The sequence below is a fragment of the Oryctolagus cuniculus genome, chromosome 2, assembly GCF_051225735.1.
Source record: "Oryctolagus cuniculus isolate XC-2025 breed Fujian yellow rabbit chromosome 2, ASM5122573v1, whole genome shotgun sequence".
Classification (NCBI taxonomy): Eukaryota; Metazoa; Chordata; class Mammalia; order Lagomorpha; family Leporidae; genus Oryctolagus; species Oryctolagus cuniculus.
In genome coordinates this window covers 103,434,952-103,450,658 of record NC_142868.1, presented here as the reverse complement: position 1 = coordinate 103,450,658, position 15,707 = coordinate 103,434,952, and positions in this window count along the sequence as shown.

The window sequence follows — 15,707 nt, the reverse complement described above, 5'->3', positions numbered from 1 at the left end:
AGACCTGGAGGAAGTTTCTGGCTCCTGGCTTCGGATCGGCACACCTCCAGCTGGTGTGGCCATCAGGGGAGTGGACCAGTGGATGGAAGACCCCTCTATCTCTCTCTGCCTCTTCTCTTTCCGTGTAACTCTAACTTTAAAATAAATAAACAAATCCTAAAAAAAGAAAATAAAAACAGTTCCTATAACAACAAAAAATACAAGGATGTCTACTCTCATTACTTCAATTGTGTATAAGACTGAAACATCTAGTGGGAGCAATTAGTGACAAAAAGAAATAAAACTGGAACTTAAGTATTTAGGAAACCGTAATGATTCCATGAGAGAAAGCTATTCAGTGTCCCGAATTGTGCAGCATGTCAAGCCATTGTTTGTGTTGCCAGCATTCCATATCAGAGTGCCAGCTCAAATCCCAGCTACTTTGCTTCTGATCCAGTTTCTTGCTGGTATGCCTGGGAAAGCAGCAGAGGATAGCCCAAGCCTTATGTGCCTGTTACCCAATGTAAAAGACAATGATGTATTTTCTGGCTGCTGGCTTCAGCCTGTCCCAGATCTGGCTGTTGTAACCATTTAAAAAAATAAACTTTCTCACTATCATTTGCACTCTCTTTCCCCATCTGTCTCTGCCTATCTCAGAGTCTCCTGCTTTTAAGCAAACAGGGACCAGCACTGTGGCAGCAGAGGTTAAGTGGCCTCCTGTAATGACAGCATCTCATATAGACACCAATGTGGGTTCCATCTGCTCAACTTCCATCCCAGTTCTCAGGTAATATACCTGGGTCCAAGGTCCAAGTGAATGGGCCCCTGCAACCACATGGGAGACCTGGAAGAAGCTCCTAGCTCCTGGCTTTGGCCTGTCCCAGACCTGGTTATTGCAGTTCATGTGAGAAGTGAACCAGCAGGTGGGAGAACTGATTCTCTCTCTCTGTAACTGCCTTTCAAATAAATAAATATAGCAAGAAAACATAGCAAACAAATATTTTTGAAGATCTATTTCATTTATTTGAAAGACAGAGTTACAGGGAGATAGAGAGAGAGAGAGATCTTTGATCCTGTGTTCACTGTCCAAATGTCTACAGTGGCATGGCTGAGGAGCCAGAAGCATAGGTTGCAGAGGCCCAAGCACCTGCACCATCTTCCCCTGACTTTTCAGTGCATTAGCAAGAAGCTGGATAGGAGGTAGAGGAGCCAGGACTCTCTAACCAGTGTGCATATGGTATATCAGAATGGCAGGTGGTGGCTGAACTAAAATAGACATATCTTTAAAAAGGAAAATTTAAAAAATGATTAAATCCAAAAATGAATTCCATAGAGTTGCAGGGTATAGAATCAGCCAGGTTGTGGTAATTCTGCTACATCAAAAATATTTGAAGCAATGAAGATTTATCTTGGAGAAGGACAGACTGAAAGATTTATGCCTTACTAGTGAATAAATGTGGAATCTGATGTTTCAGAGTAAAAAATGGAAGCATTTGAATGTGTATTATTTCCTAGGCTGCCATAAAAATCATGACAAATTAGGAGACTTAAAACAACTAAAATGGGATAGGCATTTGGCCAACCATTTATAATGCTGACTGCCTCCTACATCAGTGGGACTAGTCTTGAGTCCAGGCTTCACTGTCACATCCAGCGTCCTGCTAATGTGCATCCCTGGAGGCAGCAAGTGAGGCTGGGTCTTGCTACCTATGTGGGAAACCAAGATTGAGTTACAAGCTCCTGGCTTTGACCTGGCACAGGCATGGCTGCTGTGTGCATTTAGGGAGGAAATCAAAGGATGATTTCTCCCTCTCATTCTCTATCCCTCTACCATTCTCTCTCCCTCTCTTTTCCCCCTTTCAAAAATAAATAAATGTATAAAAATATGGAATAAAAATATATTCTTTTTCTGTTCTGGAGGCCGGAAGTCTGATACCAGGGTGTCGGCAGGGCCACGTTCCTTCTAATGGCTCTGGAGAAGAATGCCTCCTTGCCTCTTCCTAGCTTTTGATGATTGCCTGCAATCATTGGCATTCACTGGCTAGAAGCTGTATCTCTCTAATTTCTGCCCCTTTGTCATGACATTCTCCTTTCTGTGTGTCTTCATATGGCTTTCTTTTTTAATATTTTATTTTATTTATTTGACAGGGAGAGTTACAGACAGTGAGAAGCAGAGACAGAAAGATCTTGCATCTGCTTGTTCACTCTCCAAATGGTGGCAACAACCGGAGCTGGGCTGATCCAAAGCCAGGAGTCAGGAGCTTCCTCCAAGTCTCCCACATGGTGCAGGGGCCCAAGGACTTGGGCCATCTTCTACTGCTTTCCCAGGCCATTAGCAGAGAGCTGGATTGGAAGAGGAGCAGCCAGGATTAGAACTGGTGCCCATATGGGATGCTGGTGCCACAGGTGGAGATTAAACTTCTGTGCCACAGCACTGGCCCCTATATGACCTGCTTATAAAAAAAATACATATTGGGGGCCAGCACTGTGGTGTAGTAGGTAAGGCTGCCACCTGCAGTGCCAGCATCCCTTATGAGCACCACTTCGAGTGCTGGCCACTCCACTTTTAATCCTCTGCTGTGGCCTGGGAAAACAGTAGAAAATGACCCAAGTCCCTGGGCTCCTGCCCCACATGGGAGACCTGGAAGAAGCTCCTGGCTCCTGGCTTTGGATCAGCACAGTTCTGGCCATTGTGGCCTTTTAGGGAGTAAACCAGCAGATGGAAGACCCCCCCCCTTCTCTCTCCTCTCTACCTCTACCTCTACCTCTGCCTCTCTGTAACTCTGCCTTTCTATTAAATAAAAAATATTTTAAAAATACACATTAAATTTAGGGCCCATTCTGATCTTGGATAATATTGGTTTAGCTACTTACATATGCAAAGATTCTATTTCAGAATAAAATCACATTCTGAGATTCCAGGTATATTTGAGGGAAATAATATTTAACCCAGCAGAGTTTAATTTGCAAATTCCAAACAACAAACAAACCAATTTAAGAAACAATAAGAAAGACAACATGACACCCCCAAAAGAACAGCATTTCAGTACTAGATTGTGAAGATGATGAGATGGAAGAAAATCAAGAAATGGAATTCTAAAACTTGATTATAAGATTACACAGAAGTAATCAGAAGCAAATGCTGGTTTTTGAAAAAATAAACAAAATTGATACACCATTGGACCGACTAACCAAAAAGAGAGAGAGAGAGAGAGAGAGAGAGAGAGAGAGAGAGAGAGAAAGACTCCAATCACTAAAATTAGAGATGAAAAAGGAATTGTAACAACAGACACCCAAAAATAAAAAGAATCATCAGAAATTACTACAAAGAGCTGTATGCCAACAAACTGGAAAACCTAAAAAATGGATAGATTCCTTAACACAACAAACCTACCTAAATTGAGCAATGAAGACATAGAAAACTGAAACATACCTATAACCAAGCAGAAATTGAATCAGTAATAAAGGCCCTCCCAAAAAAGAAAAGCCCAGGACTGGATGGCTTTGTTGTAGGCAGGGAGAGAGAGAGAGAGAGAGAGAAAGGTCTTCCACCTGCTGGTTCACTCTCCAAATGGCCTCAATGGCCATAGTTGAGTCACTCAGAAGCCAGGAGCCAGGAGCTCCTTCAAGCTTTCCCATGTAGGTGCATGTCCCAAGCACTTGGGCCATCTTCTACTATTTTTCCAGGACACAGACAGCTGGATCAGAAGATGAGCAGTCAGGACACAAATGGGAACCTATATGCGATGCTGGCACCACATTCAGAGGCTTAGCCTATGTCACATCACCATCCCCCAGAAGATTTGCATTTTAAGAGCCAAACTCTGAAAGGAGAATAGACACATAGAGAGGAAGAACTAGAAGAGAATTTAAAGAGAGACATGACCATTAGACATAGTAGTAAGAATACTGAACAGAAAAGACAGGAAACAAGAACACAATTCAGCACTAATTGGTTGGGCAAAGGATCAAAAGTGGAGTTCAATTCCATGATGTATGCATGAAAGACTACGTGGACACTGGCGCAGGATGTTGAAACTGGAGGAAAAATCAACAGGAATATGATGAAAAGAAGTGAGACTGAAATTGGACACATTGTGTTTGAAGTTTCTATTGTTAATTATGTCGGGATCAACAACGGGCAACTAGAAATATGAGGTAGAGCTCAGTATAGAGATCAAAGTAGCAGAATTTCAGTGATCAGAGTGAATGAAATATCATAAAGAACAGGATAATATAATGTGAAAAGGAATGTGAACAGGATCTGAGGAAACTCTGACACCTACTGGTAGGGAAGGACATAATAAGAAAAGAACAGGAGAGAAGGAATTTTAATGTTTATTCCAGGGATAATGAAAATCTCAATATTAAAAAATCTGGGACCAGCTATGTGGCACAGTGGGTAAAACTGCTGCCTGCAGTGCCAGCATCCCCTGGGGGTGCTAGTTCAAGTCCCAACTGCTGCTCTTCTTCTTCTTCTTCTTCTTCTTCTTCTTCTTCTTCTTCTTCTTCTTCTTCTTCTTCTTCTTCTTCTTCTTCTTCTTCTTCTTCTTTTGAGAGGCAGAGTGGACAGTGTGAGAGAGAGGGAGAGAGACAGAGAGAAAGGTCTTCCTTTGCCTTTGGTTCCCTCCAATGGCCGCCATGGCCAGCGCTCTGCAGCCAGCCCATTGCGCTGATCCGAAGCCAGGAGCCAGGTGCTTCTCCTCATCTCCCATGCAGGCGCAGGGCCCAAGGACTTGGGCCATCCTCCACTGCACTCCCCAGCCACAGCAGAGAGCTGGCCTGGAAGAGGGGCGACTGGGACAGAATCTGGCGCCCCGACAAGGACTAGAACCTGGTGTGCCGATGCCGCAGGCAGAGGATTGGCCTATTGAGCCCTGCTCCACTTCTGATAAAGCTCTCTGCTATGGACTGGGAAAGCAGTGGAAGATGGTCAATTCTTTGAGGCCCTGCAGTCACATGGGTCACCTGAAAAATTTCCTAGCCCCTGAGTTCAGATTGATCCAGGTCTTGCCCTTGTGGTCATTTGGGGAGTGAACCAGTGGATGGAAGACTTCTCTTTCCTCTGCCTCTGCCTCTCTGTAACTCTTGTCTTTCAAATAAATAAATCTTTTTTTTAATTTTAATTTTTTATTTAGTAAATATAAATTTCCCAAGTAGAGTTTATGGATTACAATGGCTTCCCCCTTCCCCATAATTTCCCTCCTACCCATAACCCTCCCATCTCCCGCTCCCTCTCCCATTCCATTCACATCAAGATTCATTTTCAATTATCTTTATAAACAGAAGATCTATTTAGTATATATTAAGTAAAGATTTCATCAGTTTGCACCCACACAGAAACACAAAGTGTAAAATACTGTTTCAGTACTAGTTATAGCATTACTTCACATTGGACAACACATCAAGGACAGATCCCACATGAGAAGCATGTACGCAGTGACTCCTGTTGTTGACTTAACAATTTGACACTCTTGTTTATGGTGTCAATAATCTCCCTAGGCTTTAGTCATGAGTTGCCAAGGCTATGGAGGCCTTTTGAGTTCGCCGACTTCGATCTTATTCTGACAGGGTCATAGTCAAAGTGGAAGTTCTCTCCTCCCTTCAGAGAAAGGTACCTCCTTCTTTGATGGCCCCGTTTTTTCTACTGGGATCTCACAGAGATCTTTCATTTAGGTCTTTTTTTTCCCCAGAGTGTCTTGGTTTTCCATGCCTGAAATACTCTCATGAGCTCTTCAGCCATATCCGAATGCCTTAAGGGCTGATTCTGAGGCCAGAGTGCTATTTAGCACATCTGCCATTCTATGAGTCTGCTGTGTATCCCGCTTCCCATGCTGGATCGTTCGCTCCCTTTTTGATTCTATCAGTTAATATTAGCAGACATTAGTCTTGTTTGTGTGATCCCTTTGACTCTTAGACCTATCAGTGTGATCAATTGTGAACTGAAATTGATCACTTGGACTAGTGAGATGGCATTGGTACATGCCACCTTGATGGGATTGTATTGGGATCCCCTGGCACGTTTCTAACTCCACCATTTAGGGCAAGTCAGCTTGAGCATGTCCCAAATTGGACATCTCCTCCCTCACTTATTCCCACTCTTATATTTAACAGGGAACACTTTTCAGTTAAAATTTAAACACCTAAGAATAATTGTGTGTTAATTACAGAGTTCAACCAATAGTACTAGAACAAAACAAAACAAAAATACTAAAATGGATAAAGTATTACATTGTATATCAACAGGACAAAAGCTGATCAAGTCATTGTTTCTCATAGTGTCCATTTCACTTCAACAGGTTTCCCCTTTTGTGTTCAGTTAGTGGTCGCCAATCAGGGAGAACATTTGATATTTGCCCCTTTGAGATTGGCTTATTTCACTCAACATAATGTTTTCCAGATTCCTCCATCTTGTTGCAAATGACCAGGTTTCATTGTTTTGGAATGATGTATAGTATTCTATAGAGTACATGTCCCATAATTTCTTTATGCAATCTACTGTTGATGGGCATTTGGGTTGGTTCCAGGTCTTAGCTATTGTGAATTGAGCTGCAATAAACATTAATGTGCAGATAGCTTTTTTGTTTGCCAATTTAATTTCCTTTGGGTAAATTCCAAGGAGTGGGATGGCTGGATTGTATGGTAGGGTTATATTCAGGTTTCTGAGGAATCCCCAGATTGACTTCCATAGTGGCTTAACCAGTTTGCATTCCCACCAACAGTGGGTTAGTGTCCCTTTTTCCACATCCTCACCAGCATCTATTGTTGGTAGATTTCTGAATGTGAGCCATTCTAACCGGGGTGAGGTGAAACCTCATTGTGGTTTTGATTTTCATTTCCCTGATTGCTAGTGATCTTGAACATTTTTTCATGTGTCTGTTGGCCCTTTGGATTTCCTCTTTTGAAAAATGTCTATTGAGGTCCTTGGCCCATCTCTTAAGTGGGTTGTTTGTTCTGATGTTGTGGAGTTTCTTTTTTTTTTTTTGACAGGCAGAGTGGACAGTGAGAGAGAGAGACAGAGAGAGAAAGGTTTTCCTTTTGCCGTTGGTTCACCCTCCAATGGCCGCCGCTACAGCCGGCGCACCGCGCTGATCCGATGGCAGGAGCCAGGAGCCAGGTGCTTTTTCCTGGTCTCCCATGGGGTGCAGGGCCCAAGCACCTGGGCCATCCTCCACTGCACTCCCGGGCCACAGCAGAGAGCTGGCCTGGAAGAGGGGCAACCGGGACAGAATCCGGCGCCCCAACCGGGACTAGAACCCGGTGTGCCGGCGCCGCAAGGTGGAGGATTAGCCTATTGAGCCACGGCGCCGGCTCGAGTTTCTTGATTTCTTTGTAGATTTTGAAATTTTTAAAAAAATTTTTATTGAATATGTATGGTTTCAAGATTTACAGCACCAAAAATAACTTACATCTTTATTCTATTTCCCAAACATTTATTAAGTACCCCTGTCATATTTAATGATATTCACAGGTCTACTGAAAAAAAATTCATGATCATCAACAAAAGCATTGAGAAAATATATTTTAAAATATTTCTTTGGCAAAAAAATAGGAAGTGTGAGGAAAAAAAAGAGGAAGTGTGACACAGAGAGAGGTCTTCCATCTGCTAGTTCACTCCCAAAACAGTCGCAAAAGCCAGGGCTGGAACCAACTGAAGCCAGGAGTCAGGAGGCTCTGCTGTGTCTCCCACATGGCTACATGGGCCCAGGAATTTGGATAATCTTCCATTGCCTTCCCAGGTGCATTAGGAGAAGTGGATCAGAAGTGGAGCAGCCAGACTCAAACTGGTATCCATATTGGATTCAGGTTAGAGCTTAACCTTTAAATCTTGAAAAAAATTATTACTTGCACACAATTTATACCTGCAAGACTCAAAGAATCTCCATGAAAACTCCTATTTGGGTGGTTCAATAAAATAAAATAATGTTGGAGCCAAGATTGTGGTATAGCAGGTTAATCCACTGCCAGCAACACTGGAATCCCTTATAGGTGCCAGTACAAAGCCTCTGCACCACTTCCAATCCAGTTCCCTGCTAAAGTATCTCAGAAAGCAGAAGATGAGCCAAGGGCATGGTTCCCTGCACCCATATAGGAGATGTGGAAGATTCTTTCAGAATCCTGGCTTCAGACTGTCATAGCACCAGTCACTGCAGCCATTTGTGTAATGAATCAGCAGATAGAATCTCTCTCCTCTTTCTGTAACTCTTCCTTTCAAATTAATAAATAAATCATTCAAAAAAGATGAAACATGATCACTGCTGGACAAATAACAGGAGGCAAAGAGTATTCTTATTTTATATATTATTGTTTAAGGTTGCCTCCTCCAGTTCTTATAAAAAGTACAAGCAATCCTTTGGGATTCAAGAGAAATCTGTCATCTCTAAAGTAACTGATAACTGAAGGTTATGGCCATGACAACCACTGCTAAACATGTGAATGGATTAAATAGACCCCAAGTAAATGCTTTCAAATGCTCAAAATTGGCCAAAGGAAAGGAGAATGAAATATACATAAAACATGGTTTTAAAAATCATAAAAGGCAAGATTAAAACATCATGTCTCAAAATGTTGATCCCCCCATCTAAAATTATGAAAACATGTATCTAAGTCCACTTTTTATTTTGTCAGAAGTAATGTTACTGACAAAAAATTATGGAGAGCTTAAGCTGTAGAGAGGCCAAGGGTGATACAGAGGAAACCCAACACCTAAGCAATCTAACCCTGAGAGTCTTTGCCAATGGGTACAGTGTGGATTGCGGAGGAAGGTCACTGCAGAAGGCAGAGATATGTGCAGCAAGGGTGCATAATCAAGGCCTCAGTGAAGAGTGTCTCATGTGAACTCAGAGGTCTCTCCCTACTTCTGTCCCCAAAATGGGCAGATGGCTATGACTCTCCCCCCACCATGCTCTAAGCCTCTACATGTGGTACACAGAAAGCACATAACTTATTTCTCTGTTAGCAGGTCTATGGACCAAGGGTAGCTACCTCTGGGGATAACACGGATGCCTGGCAATATTCAATATTCTGGATTTGAGTGCAATATGGGACATTATGACTATTGAATTACAACATAAAATATGAGTATCATTTGGGTTACCATGAGAAAAAAAAGGAAAGTTAGGAAGTCTATGAATGTCCAAAGCAAGCAAAAAAGATGTTTGAAGGTTAAGTTTTACCAAAACAGTGCCACGCTAAGAAATTCAGATGAAAAAGATTATCAGGGCTGGTGCTATGGCATAGTGGGTAAAGCTGCCACCTGCAGTGCTAGCATCCCATATGGGCACTGGTTTGGCAAGTCTTGGATGCTCCACCTCCAGTCCAGCTCTCTGCTATGGCCTGGGAAAGCAGTAGAAGATGGCCCAAGTCCTTGGGCCCCTGCACCCATGTGGGAGACCCCAAAGAAACTCGTGGCTCCTGGATTCAGCTCAGTGCAGCTCTGGCCATTGTGGCCAGTTGGGGAATGAACCATCGGATGGAAGACTCTCTCTCCGCCCCACCTCTCCTGTGTAACTCTGACTTTCAAATAAATAATAAATCTTTTTTAAAAAAGGAACTTATGGGACATGTACTCCATGGAATACTGACAGAGGTTAAAAAATAAAATCATTTAATTTGCAACAAAATGAATGAAACTGGAAAACATCATACTTAGTGAAATAAACCAGTCCAAAAAAGCACAAATACCATATGTTCTCCCTGATCTGTGATAACTAATAGAGCACGTAAGGTAATCTATAAAAATGAAATTTACACTTTGAGAAGCAATGACTGAATAGCCCTTGTCTCAACTATTGAGGAAGTTTTTTTCATATTACTTATTGAAATCTTTAATTAGTATAATCATATGTGTATAAAGTTAATTGCAAATAGATCTTAGTGAAAAATAAGAATGCAAATAGGAGGAGAAATAAAGGGTGTGGGAGTGTGGGTGGGAGGGTGGATATGGTTGGAAGAATCACTACATTCTTAAAGTTTTAATTATGAAATGCATGAAGTTTGTATTCCTTAACTAAAAGATTTCTGGGGAAAAAGATAGAAGAGCATTCCAGGAAAACTTTCATTTTGATGATTTGGGTCAAGGCTACTTGGTAGTAATATTTAAAAAGAAAATTATGTTTTCCATCTTTTTTATTTTTAATGATTAACTGATTTGTTTTGAAAGACAGAGTTTTGGGAGAGAGAAGACAGAGAAAGATCTTCCAGCTGTTGCTCTACTCCACAAATAGCTGTAACAGCCGGAGGTGGGCCAGACTGAAACCAGGAGCCAGAAGCTTCATCTGGGTCTCAAATATCTGTGGCAGATGCCGAAGCACTTGGACCATCTTCTGTTTCTTTCACAGGTGCCCTAAGCTGGGAGCTTGATTGGAAGTAGAGCAACCAGGAAACAAACCAGAACCTGGCGTCCTAGGCAACTGTTTAACCCACTATACCACAATGTCACAATGTCAGCCCCAGGTTTTCAATTTAGAATTTGTGGCATGAGGTCCCATTGGGACAGCTACAAAGAAACACTCAACAGGGAGTAGATATAATGGTATACATACTGTGCAAGAAATACAAACTGGAAGGAAACAGACACGTCAGACCAGATAGGGTCAAACCTGTCAAGGTGAATTGCAGAGTGGAATCAACAGGATACCAGTAAAAAGAGAAGAAACCATCAGTGATGTCATGATACAAACAGGATAGCTTCCAGAAGGCTGTCTAGTAGTTTCAACTATGGCAAGGCAAAAGATTCTAGAAGTGAGGCAGTCATTTCAGCTAGTGCCCTAGTCCTACAATAACATTTCTGGCTGTGCTTCCAGCACTGGCTCCTAATTCTAGATTTTTGAAATCTGGACACCAGAAGTCAGTGTTGACAACTCAAGCAAGTAGGCTTCTACAACTCAAGTGAGAGGCCAGGACTACATTCCTGGCTCTCAGCTATGACTTTGTTCCAGCCCTGGATGCTGTGGGCATTTGGAGTGTGAATCAGTGGATTAAATGTCTCTCTCTCTCTTCCTCTCTGCCAGTGTTGTGGCATAGTAGGTTAAGCCTCCACCCATGGTGCCAGCATCCCATATGGGCACCAGTATGTGTTCCTGGATGCTATTCTTTTTCTTTTTGAGATTTATTTATTTATTTGAAAGTAGAGTTACAGAGAGGGAGAGACAGAGAGAAAGGTCTTCCATTCACTGGTTCACTCCCAAAACGGTCACAAACAATTGGAGCTAGGCCAATACAAAGTCAGGAGCCAGAAGCTTCTTCCAGATCTCCCATGTGAATGCAGGGGCCTGAAGACTTTGACCATCCTCTATTGCTCTCCCAGGCCATAGCAAAGAGCTGGATCACTAGGGGAGCAGCTGGGACTCAAATCAGTGCCCATATGGGATGCCAGCATTGCAGGCAGAGGCTTAATCTACTAAGCCACAGCACTGGCCCCACTTGCTCTTCTTCTGACCCAGTTCTGTTTATGGCCTGGGAGACCCAGAGGAAGCTCCTGGCTCCTAGCTTTGGATCAGCCCATCTCCAGCAGTTTTGACCATTTGGAGAGTGAACCAGTGGATGGAAGACTTTCTATCTCTCCTCTCCCTGTAACTCTGCCCCTCAAATAAGTAAATAAAATCTTTTTTTTTTAGAAGGTCTCTATATATTTCCATCTACTTCTTGTTCTCTCTCAAGTATATAAATATTTTAAGATGGCAAAAGAGTCAAGTAAAGCAAAGACTAAAGAATTGTCTTTGGCTGTGACTATAGTTTATGCCATTGATAAATGTTTCAAAAAATGGAATAATTTGCCTGAAAACGTAACTTGGCCGAGTATGAAGTATTCCCAAGTAATCTAACTATGGAGAGATATTTAAGGGTGGTGCAATAGACTCTATCCTCTACACAATTTCTGATCTGATCCATGAAACAAGTTCAGCCTCCAAAAGGCTTTTGAGGACCCACAAGAACCTCCTGGCTCCTGTTTTGGATTGGCTCAGCTCCAGCCATTGTGGATATTTGGGGAGTGAACCAGTAGATGGAAGACATTTCACTGTCGCTCCATCTCTCTATTTCTCTCAAAGTTTTAAAAAGTTATTAGACTGGGGAAGGCACTGTGGCATAGAAAGTTAAGCCTCCCAATCAGTGCCAGCATCTTATATGGGTACTGGCTCAGTTGAGTCCCAGCCGGTCTACTTCCAATCCAACTCTGCTAATGCACCTGGGCAAAGCAGAGGAATGTGGCCTAAGTACTTGCATCCCTGAGTCTTTGTGAAAAGACCCAGAAGAAGCTCCTGGCTCCTGCCTACTGACTCCTACGTAACCCAACCCCCCATCATTTGGGTAGTGAGTCATTGATGGAAGATATCTTTCATTCCTTCTTTCTCTTTGTTTCTCTGCCTTTCAAATAAATAAATGTGTTTTAGAAAGTTATTAAACTTTAAAATCAAATGTCAAAAACCTCTTGCAAATATTTGTCATTATTATTTGTATTTTAAAAACAACTTTACTACTTTAATGTTGGGTACTAAATCCTAGTTTAATTTATTTGAAAGACAAAATTCAAAAAAATAAAGACAATGAGAAAGTGATCATCTGGTTCATTCCCCAAGTGACTGGGACAGGTTGAAGCCAGAAACCAGGAAAATCCATGTGCTCTCCCACATGTGTGGTAAATGTTCCAGCACTTGGGCCATCTTCTGCTATCCCAGGCACATTCACAGGGTGCTGAATTATAAGTGGAGCAGTCTGGACTCAAAGAAGCACTCTTATGGGATGCAGGCATGATAGACTGCATTTAACCTATGATGCTGGCTGTCCCTTGAACATTTTTAAAGTCAGGGCTGAAAATGTGATGTTGTGGGTAAGGCCCACCTGTGATGCTGGCATCCCATATGGTCACATGACACAGCTGCTCTGTTTCATATCAAGTTCCCTGCTAATGGCCTGAGAAAAGCAGAGGAAAATGGCACAAGTATTTAGATCCCTGCCATTGATGTAGGACACCTGAATGGAGCTCCAGGCTCCTGCCTTCAGTTTGGCCCAGTGCTTGATTATTGCAGACATCTGGGCTTGAACCAGTAGGTTGAAGATGTCTATATATCTCTGTCTTTGTAACTCAGCCTTTCAAATACATAAATAAAACTTTAAAAAATTCTAAACTTTTGTATGTTGAGTTAGAATTATTTTTATTGAGGCCAGCACTGTGGCATAGTAGGTTAAACCTCCACCTGCAGTGCTGGCATCCCATAAGAGCACTGGTTCAAAATGACCTAGAAAAGCAGTGGAAGATGGCACAAATCCTTAGGCCCCTGCACCCATGTGATAGACTGGAAGGAGGGTCCTGGCTCTTGGCTTCAGATCAGCAAGATCCAGCCATTGTAGCACTCTCCTGCTCTCTCTCTCTCCCTCTCTCTCTCTCTCTCTCTCTGTGTGTGTTATTCTGCTTTGCAAATACTTAAATAAATAAATCTTAAAAATTATTTCTTATCCTTGATAACTTATTTTTTTTGCTTTGAACTTTTACTTGGAAAAGCAGCACTGCATAAACTGTGCAGTAACAAAGACAGTTTACACAGAATGTTAAATTCATATACATTATCAGCAACAAATTAGAAATAAACAAAAAAACCGCTAAGCTACAAATCCCCTATCACTTTTTGAGAGAAAGAATGAACTTTGTCAGTTATGTCCAATCTGAACAGAAGTGTCTACATTACATCACCTGCCATCTTAAGTTTCAGTATTTACAGATGCCTAGTTTGAAGGTACAAAGCAGCTGACTGTATCTACAACATGCTATTCTATGACACCACCTCAAAAGCTTTAAAAAGAAAGCTCATCTATATTTTCTTAGTAGCATCTAACAGCTATCCAAATACCAAGAATCTTAACTTGTGAATGGTGCTGTTACCTGATACACAAAATAAATTTGATAAATTAACATCAGAAGAAAATTAAGTGTCCATGAAAAGGAAATTCACTCCTCAAAATCAGTCATAAACTAAAATTTTCCATTTTGCAGAACCCCTATTTTCCTATTTTAAAGTTAACTGTGGGCATGTGAAAGAAGTAACACACACATTCCTATTCTGCAGCCTTCCTCTGCCAGTTGGGCTCTGTGCCTCTCTGAGGAATAAGAAGCCCCTACCAAACCACACATTTTCATGCTGAAAATAACAGTGTGATGAAGTCCAAAACAGGCTGTGATGCTGTTGGTTTCCAAAAAGCTTTGAGACCTGAGATGAACAATCCACTGAAATATCAGAGGCTGGTCAAGCTGCTGCTCTTAGAGTTCATCCCTTGCACATGTGGAAGAAAAGAGCAGAAGATAAAATCACTTCCACCTAGATCATTGCTTTCCTTTATCTGTTAAAGGCACACGTACCACCCCCATCAAAGGCTTCATTTTGATGCTGCCATCTTGTAGGTAACTTATTTAGTAAAAACTTATTAATTTTGGACAGCTGTGTATTAAAAACTTATGAAAACATTTACCAAAAGGCCCAATGCCTTCTATATATTTTAAGAAGCCAAGAGTACATGTATTTAGAAAAATCTATCTTTGACATTTAGCAATTCATTTTTAATTTTTATATGAATATTTATCATTTATTGGAGCAAAAAAAAAAGTCATCCAGCTGCAGAGTAGCCATTGGTCTCTCTAGCTGCTACACTGCCTTATCTTTTGTTAAGCTAAGTAGTTAAGCTAAATAGTTACGTTAAGCCAAGTAGCTAAGTTAAGTAGTTAAGTCTTGATTAAGTAGTGGTGTTAAGTTTATTGATAAGTGTATTAAATAGTATAGATTAATGAGTATATTGATACTGATAAGTGTATTGACCTCAATGAGCATGCTGATGAGTAGTGTGATAAAAAAAAAAAAAAAAACCCTGGTGTGTAAGCAATAAAGTCTCTCATTGGAAAGATAGTCTTGTGTCCTTGTGTTCCTTTCTTCCCCATGACTGACAAGTCACACGTCGCATCTGCTACTGTGCAGCTGCATGACAGCAGGGGCTCGCGACAGAGAAGGAGAGGCAGAGAGAGAGAGAAAAGTCTTCCATCTGCTGGTTCACTCCCCAGTTGGACTCAATGTCCAGAGCTGTGCCGATCCAAAGCCAGGAGCCAGGAACTTCTTCTATGTCTCCTACATGGGTACAGAAGCCCAAGGACTTGGGCCATCTCCCACTGCTTTCCCAGGCCACAGCAGAGAAGTGAATCAGAAGTGGAGCAGCTAGGATTTGAACCAGCACTCATATGGGATGCTGGTGCTGGCCCCAAGAGCTTTCAATGTCTTATGTTATTTATACGAGTTGTTATAGGTTCATCACAGACAATTTTAATTATAATAAAGAAATTCTGATATTTTACTTCTCTGCTTACAGTTTTTTTTTTAAAAACCAGATGCTGAATTTAATCAAAGGCTTTCTAGCATTTAATTTAAATAATCATGTGATTTTTCTTCTTGTATTTTTATGATTTATTTGGAAAGCATACTTACAGAGAATTTGGGCCTATTGCTTCATGTCCCAAATGATCAAAACAACCAAGCTAGGCTAAGCTGAAGCCAAAAGTCAGGAATACAAACTAGGTCTCACACATGAGTGTCAGAGACTCAAGTATTTGGGTCATTTTCTGCTGCTTTCCTAGGTACAACAGCAGGGAACTGGGCAAAATGTCAATCATTCAGGATTCAAACTAGCACTCTGATAAGGGACTCCAGCATCAGAACTGGTGGGTTAACCCACTGTGCCGCAAGGGCAGC